General features: G+C 47.3%; 1 protein-coding gene across 4 annotated transcripts in view; it reads right to left on the bottom strand.

Annotated features, from left to right (window-relative positions):
- Positions 1-2,132, bottom strand: part of Cap1 (cyclase associated actin cytoskeleton regulatory protein 1) — a 28,233-nt gene extending 26,101 nt beyond the window's left edge. For 2 of the 4 annotated variants that reach the window (XM_059254900.1, XM_059254899.1), the window contains exon 1: positions 1,929-2,132. The gene's annotated coding sequence lies outside the window, so the exon portion shown is untranslated. Of the gene's footprint in view, positions 1-1,909 lie in introns of all 4 variants that reach the window. The other 2 variants (XM_059254897.1, XM_059254898.1) reach the window with 1 other exon arrangement.
- Positions 2,133-6,000: the final 3,868 nt, after the last annotated feature.

Consider the following 6,000-nt stretch of genomic DNA (forward strand, 5'->3'; position numbering starts at 1 on the left):
CTGGACCACAGACACCTGGAAGAGGCTCCAGATGTTGTCTTGTGTTGTCACTTCACAGTTTTATTCCTCTTTCCAGTGAGTCTTTTACATTCCTTGTCTGAATGGTACCACCCAGTTCCTTAGGCCAGAACACCAGCAATTTCTAGACTACAACTACTTCTTCACTCCCATAAATAACAAGCCTCCAGTTCCTTGGATTCCAGCCTTGATATCTGCCCCAGGCTGGCCTTCTAACTCGTGATTCTCCTGCCTCAAACTCCAGATGCTAACATTACAGCTATGCACTACCACATATGGCCAAATTTCAGTTTAATACTGCTCAAATACAACCCTTCCTGGTCATTTCCACTTCCCTTCTCTAGTTCAAGACGTGACACAGCGGCATCTTTTAAATACTGGTCTACTCCAGTGTCTGGTCCCTTCCCATTCTGCCTAGTGAGAAAACCCTTCAAACTCTTCATAGCTTCCAGGCTAAAATCAAATTATTTAGCCTTCATATTGGACTCCACCACCTCTGATTTTCTCCACTTCTCCAAGTCACACTATAGGCTGATTAGTCATTGTCTTTCACATGCCCAAGTCTCTATGTCCTTCTTCCACCAAAGGTATTCTCTGCCTTGAAATCTGTTTTCTAGGTTCTTTACAGGCCTAGAAGTGTGGCTCGGATATTTCTCCTCTCTGGTCTCAGTAGCTCTGTGCTCACACAGTGCACACACACTCAGCCATCCTTGATTTGGCCGCCCCTTCCCAAGCTGTAAACCTCACAAGTGCATTCCTAGCTACAAAGGCTAGGTGCCTTATCTAGTAAATGTTTCACATAGTAAGGTCCAATAAATGCTTAGCAAATGATGAATGTGCTGTCCTAACCCTGGAGTTTCACTTCAAGGGAAAGTGATACAAAGAGCTACAGCTGACAGTTCTGATGCTAACCTCTACCTAAAACAGTCTCATCTCCTCTTGATCTTTCAAAACGTTTCTGACTCTCTTGCTACATCCTTCCTCGGCACCCTCATCACATGTGTAACTACTTCTTAACCGTCTCTGCACTGTTAACTCCACGAGGGCAAGGACAAGGCTTTTCAAAGCTGTATTTGATGAATCTTCCCTATTGCTGACACAGAATAAACACAGTTTTGTTATACGTTGAATTTAACCCTGTGAGAAGAGCAAACATCTCCACTGAAAAGTGAGCAAAACAAGGCGTAAAAAAGTTAAATAAGGAATCCTACCGCTACGGGCACTGGGCAACTGGGCTAGATCCAACCCGAACCATCTGATTTCAGATCCAGAAGTGGACAGCACCTCCCATAAAATTAGCCTGGCTTCCTAGTAACAGCGGCAGTCTAAGAGTAAGGGGAGTTCTCTGAACGTAAACGCAGGGCTTACCTAGACTACTTTAAACTCAACAGACATTCCAAACATTTAGTTAGTTAGTTAGTTAGTTAGTTCCACATAGCAGGTAGCCTTTAACCTGTAGCTGCCCAGATCGAAAAACTACCCCAAGTTAGCGCGTTTCTAAGGAAATGAACATGGGAAGGACCTGGGACTGGAAGCCTCTCTCTAAAACCAGACTCTTTTCTTCTCCGAGATCAATTTACCCATCCGTGCAATGGGAACGAGACCTGATCAGAAGAAAATTCTAAGGTCTCACCGAGTCGGGCCTCAGCGGAGGCTGATAGGCAGAGCTGCGAAATCGAGAGGAAAGTGGTTTCCCCAGGATCTCTAGGCTCAATCTGGTACCCCGGCCCCACCTCAAGAGACCGCACCCAGGAACCCGGGATCGCCGAAGAACCACGGCCCCCTCAACAGGGCTCCCCATAGACGAGTAGGCTAACAAGGCCATTACCAACGCCAGGAATGGGTGGGCCCCAAAGACCACCCCAATCCTTAACCAGACACCAACCCTCACCTTAAGAGTTCCGCCTCACCTCCGGACTGCGATCAGCCGCTCTCCACTTCCGGCAAGAACCGCCCAGCGGTCTTCGCGCGACCCACTTCCGGGCCCTCACTGGGCGCGGCACCCCCACCGGAAATGAACCACCGGCTGAAACGCTAGCCCCGGAGAGAGGAAGAAGTTTGGCCGCCCGGCTCGTGACTCCGCCCTCATTCCCCGCCACCGGAGAGAGATTCCGGCCGAGGAGCACTTGGGAAAGGGCTCCGCCCCCAAGGCGGGGGCGACTAGGAGGAGGGGCGGGTTTACAGATTGGTCACGCCCCGAGACCCGGACCAATGAGAACCTGAAGTCCCTGGACAAGTCCCTCCTCCGCAAAAGGGGACAGTTGAGTGGCTGCTTCTCCTGTCAGTTTGTGCTCAGTGACTGAGGCTGGTCCCTTTTTAACCTCACTCCGGAAGCGGCTCAGAGAACAACAGTAACGCTGAAGGCTCGGAGAGATGGAGTCTCTGGTGGTGGGGATCGGGGCCAAACTCCACCCCTCGCTGGGCGTACAAACTTTGGTTTCCCTGTCTGTGGTGCGGAAAAGCATTGCACTCACGGAGGCTGAGCGTAGCAGGTCAGGCTTTGAGCAGGTCTGGGCATGCCCGCCCTTGCTCGGTTCTGTGGCTAGGGCTGGGAAGGTGGAGAAAACCTTCCACTCCCGCGCCCCACTTCCTGTTTGCTCTATGCGCTTTGTGACCATAGATGGTCAGGTCTGTGGCCGCGTGAAAGCTTCCGCCCCGAGGCTTTGGAGTCCTTCCTCCCATCCAGCAGGGTGTGGTCCCTGAGAATGAAATGAGCAGAATTAGAAGAGATCCTATCCCACTCCTCAAAAATCGTGCTTTTGAGGCGTCCTCGCCCCAGGCTACGTATGCTCAGGTAGCTGCTAATGAGTCCGTGCGCGTTTGAGAACTGTAACTGCAGCGTGCAGGGCAGTCTTCGCCTCCCTGCTTCTTAGACGGGAGATCGCGTCTTTGTTTCCTCTGGACTTAACACTTTCTAACTGGTCATTATCCTCCCACGAAGATTTATTTCTAGAAAAAAATTGGCGAGTGCTGTGCTATGGTTCTTACCCCTGAGACTGAATGACTGACAATTCCGTGTTCAAGTTGAATGCAGGTGTTATATGCCAGAGTCAATCACTCAATAAATACAGTTCTTGTAATAATAGCTACCACTTACTGCGCGCTGACTACATGCCAGGCTTGTGCTCAGCGCTCAAACCATTTTCATTTAATCCTAATAGCAATTCTCTGCGGTAGGTACCATTACATTCTCCGAGCTTCAAATGAGGAAGCTGAATAACTTGCCAAGGTCACAAAGTAGATGTTGGAACTTTGAACAGAACACACACCTGACTCTTAAAACCCATGAGTTTAATTAAGCCCGGTGATAGATCAACCTGGAATCATTTGAGACATTGGATGCCTCTGGCTCTAGATGCACGTTGGTTCCATTCCTGTCTTGAGCCTGTTGCTAGGGGTCCGACTTCGGACAAGTTGCTTTGGACAACTTACTGGCCTCTCCTACTTCTATGATCCTAGTATGTTTAAAAGAGAAATGACAACATAACAAACTGACAAAAATTGTATATTTAAAATATGTGGATTTGGGGGGCAGGCGTAATGACTCTCACCTTTAGCTCCAGCACTCGGGAGGCAGAGGCAGATAGATCTTTGTGAGTGAAAGGCCAGCTTGATCTTCATAGTGAGTTCCAGACCAGCCAGGGATACACAGTGAGACCCTGCCTCAAACAAGCAAATACATTTGGGCTGGAAAAATGACTCAGTGGGGTGAAGACACCTGCTGCAAAGGTGAGTTGAATCCCCCAAGACCCACATGATGGAAGGAGAGAAGACCCCAGCAAGTCACCCAGGGCCCGTGTGCTCTTAGTCCCCACACACAAACAAATACAATTTTTGTTTTGTTTTGTTTGAGACAACGTCTCATAGCCTTGACTGGCCTGGAACTTACAATGTAGACCAGACTAGCCTCGAATTCACAGAGATCTGCCTGCCTCTGCCTCCTGAGTGCTGGCATTAAAAGGTGTACTGGCCAATAAATAATTTTTTTTTAAATTTAAAACTATATATGTGCCTTTAAATTTGTTTTTGTTTTTAGAAACAGGGTTTTCAGGCTGGCCTCGAACTCACAGAGATCTGCCTGCGTCTGCCTCTTGTGTGCTGGAATTAAAGGCATGCAGCACCACCACCTGGTCAAAAATACTGTCTCAGCATCAAAAGGTAAGAGACAGGTATGATCTCCGCTAGTGGGAGGCTGAGGTAGGAGGATTCTGAGTTTGAGGCCAGCCTGGGCTACACAGCAAGAACTTGTCTGAAAACAAAACAGAAAATTAAAAGGTTAAATGTAAATGTGTATGAAGAACCAACACCCCCTCTCCCTAATCTATTTCACCCTCCTACACCCCTTTCTTGAATAGGGACAAGAAATGTCATACAGATTATACATGCATCCAAGAGCAATAGGAAAAAGAGGGATATAAAGGGATGAAAGGGAGCCGGTGAGATGGTTCATGGGTTAAGGTGCTTATGTACGCCTGAAGATCTCTGTAACCCACACAAAGGTGGAAGCAGAGAAACCAACTCCCAAAGTTGTTCTCTAACCTCCACACACTTGAAATGGTGTGTCATGCATGTATCATAATACATACATAAATGAAAGACCTTTTCCTTACCTATAAAACTGGAATGAAGCCGGGCGGTGGTGACGCACACCTTTAATCCCAGCACTCGGGAGGCAGAGACAGGTGGATCTTTGTGAGTTCGAGGCCAGCCTGGTCTACAGAGCGAGATCCAGGAAAAGGCACAAAGCTACACAGAGAAACCCTGTCTCAAAAAAAAAAAAAAAAAAACTGGAATGATAATCTGTGAGGTCACAATGACAATGACCTTTTTGAAGCCATTTTGTAAAATGATTATAGAAAATGAACACACAACTTACAACCCATACCCTAAGGAACTGCCTGTTTTGAATGCAACTCCAGTCACAAACATTACCTGTTGTGTATTTGTCTATATATTGAAGGAAATGTATTCAGCTCTTCCTGTGTACCAAGCACTAGGTTACTTTCTTCAAGTTCCACAACTGTGATAGAACAGTATGCTGTGGGATGTCTTTCTGTACGCTGTGAATATGTGTTGCTCTGATTGGTTGATAAATAAAGCCATTTGGCCTATGGCAGGGCAGGATGGAGCCAGGCAGGAAAATCCAAGGGAGATAGTAAAAGGAGAAAGAAGAGGCAGGAGAGATGCCATCCCACTGTCCAGGGAGCAGCATGTAATGGCACACAGGTAAAGCCATGGAACACGTGGCAACATATAGATTACTAGAAATGGGCTGAGTTTAGTTATAAGAGCTAGCTAGCAAGAAGCTTGAGCCATAGGCCATGGCCATACAGTTCGTAATTAACATAAGACTCTGTATGTTTATTTGGGTCTGAGTGGCTATGAGACCAGGCAGGATACAGGAAAACTTCCAGCTACAACAGTGGTTTCCAGGTTTCTTTTTTCCCACTGATACTGTTCCACAATGTCTCATCTACAATTGGCTCACTTTTAGCACATATTCAGTAAGTGCCTTGATTCAAAATACTCATTTCCTGGGCTAAGATGGATGGGTAAAACAGTGGAGATGGGAATTTGGTCAGGATGAGGTGAGTAGTTCCTATAGAAGAAGACCTTGACATAAGGTTGGACAAAGAAGCTAAACCAACCCTTCAAGAGGAGAGCTAGACCTGCTGCAGTCAAATGCTCTGCCCCTGGGCTGTGCCCCACCCCCACCCCCACACACAGGTGAGGTGGACCTTACTGGATGAGCTGTTAGATTGCATTTTAAAATGTGCTGTAGAGCATGGACTTGAGTGGGCAGGACAAAGAGACAGGGAGACCTATTAGAAGACAGAAAGAGGGCTGGCACAATGGCTTAGTGAGTAAAAGTACTTGCTATGGAAGCCTGATGACCTGAGTTCTATTCCTGGAAACTACATAAGGGTGGAAGGAGAGAACAAACTCCACAAAATGTGGCATGCATACGCACATATGTCACAC

Source organism: Peromyscus eremicus, chromosome 2, assembly GCF_949786415.1.
Source record: "Peromyscus eremicus chromosome 2, PerEre_H2_v1, whole genome shotgun sequence".
In the NCBI taxonomy this organism is placed as follows: Eukaryota; Metazoa; Chordata; class Mammalia; order Rodentia; family Cricetidae; genus Peromyscus; species Peromyscus eremicus.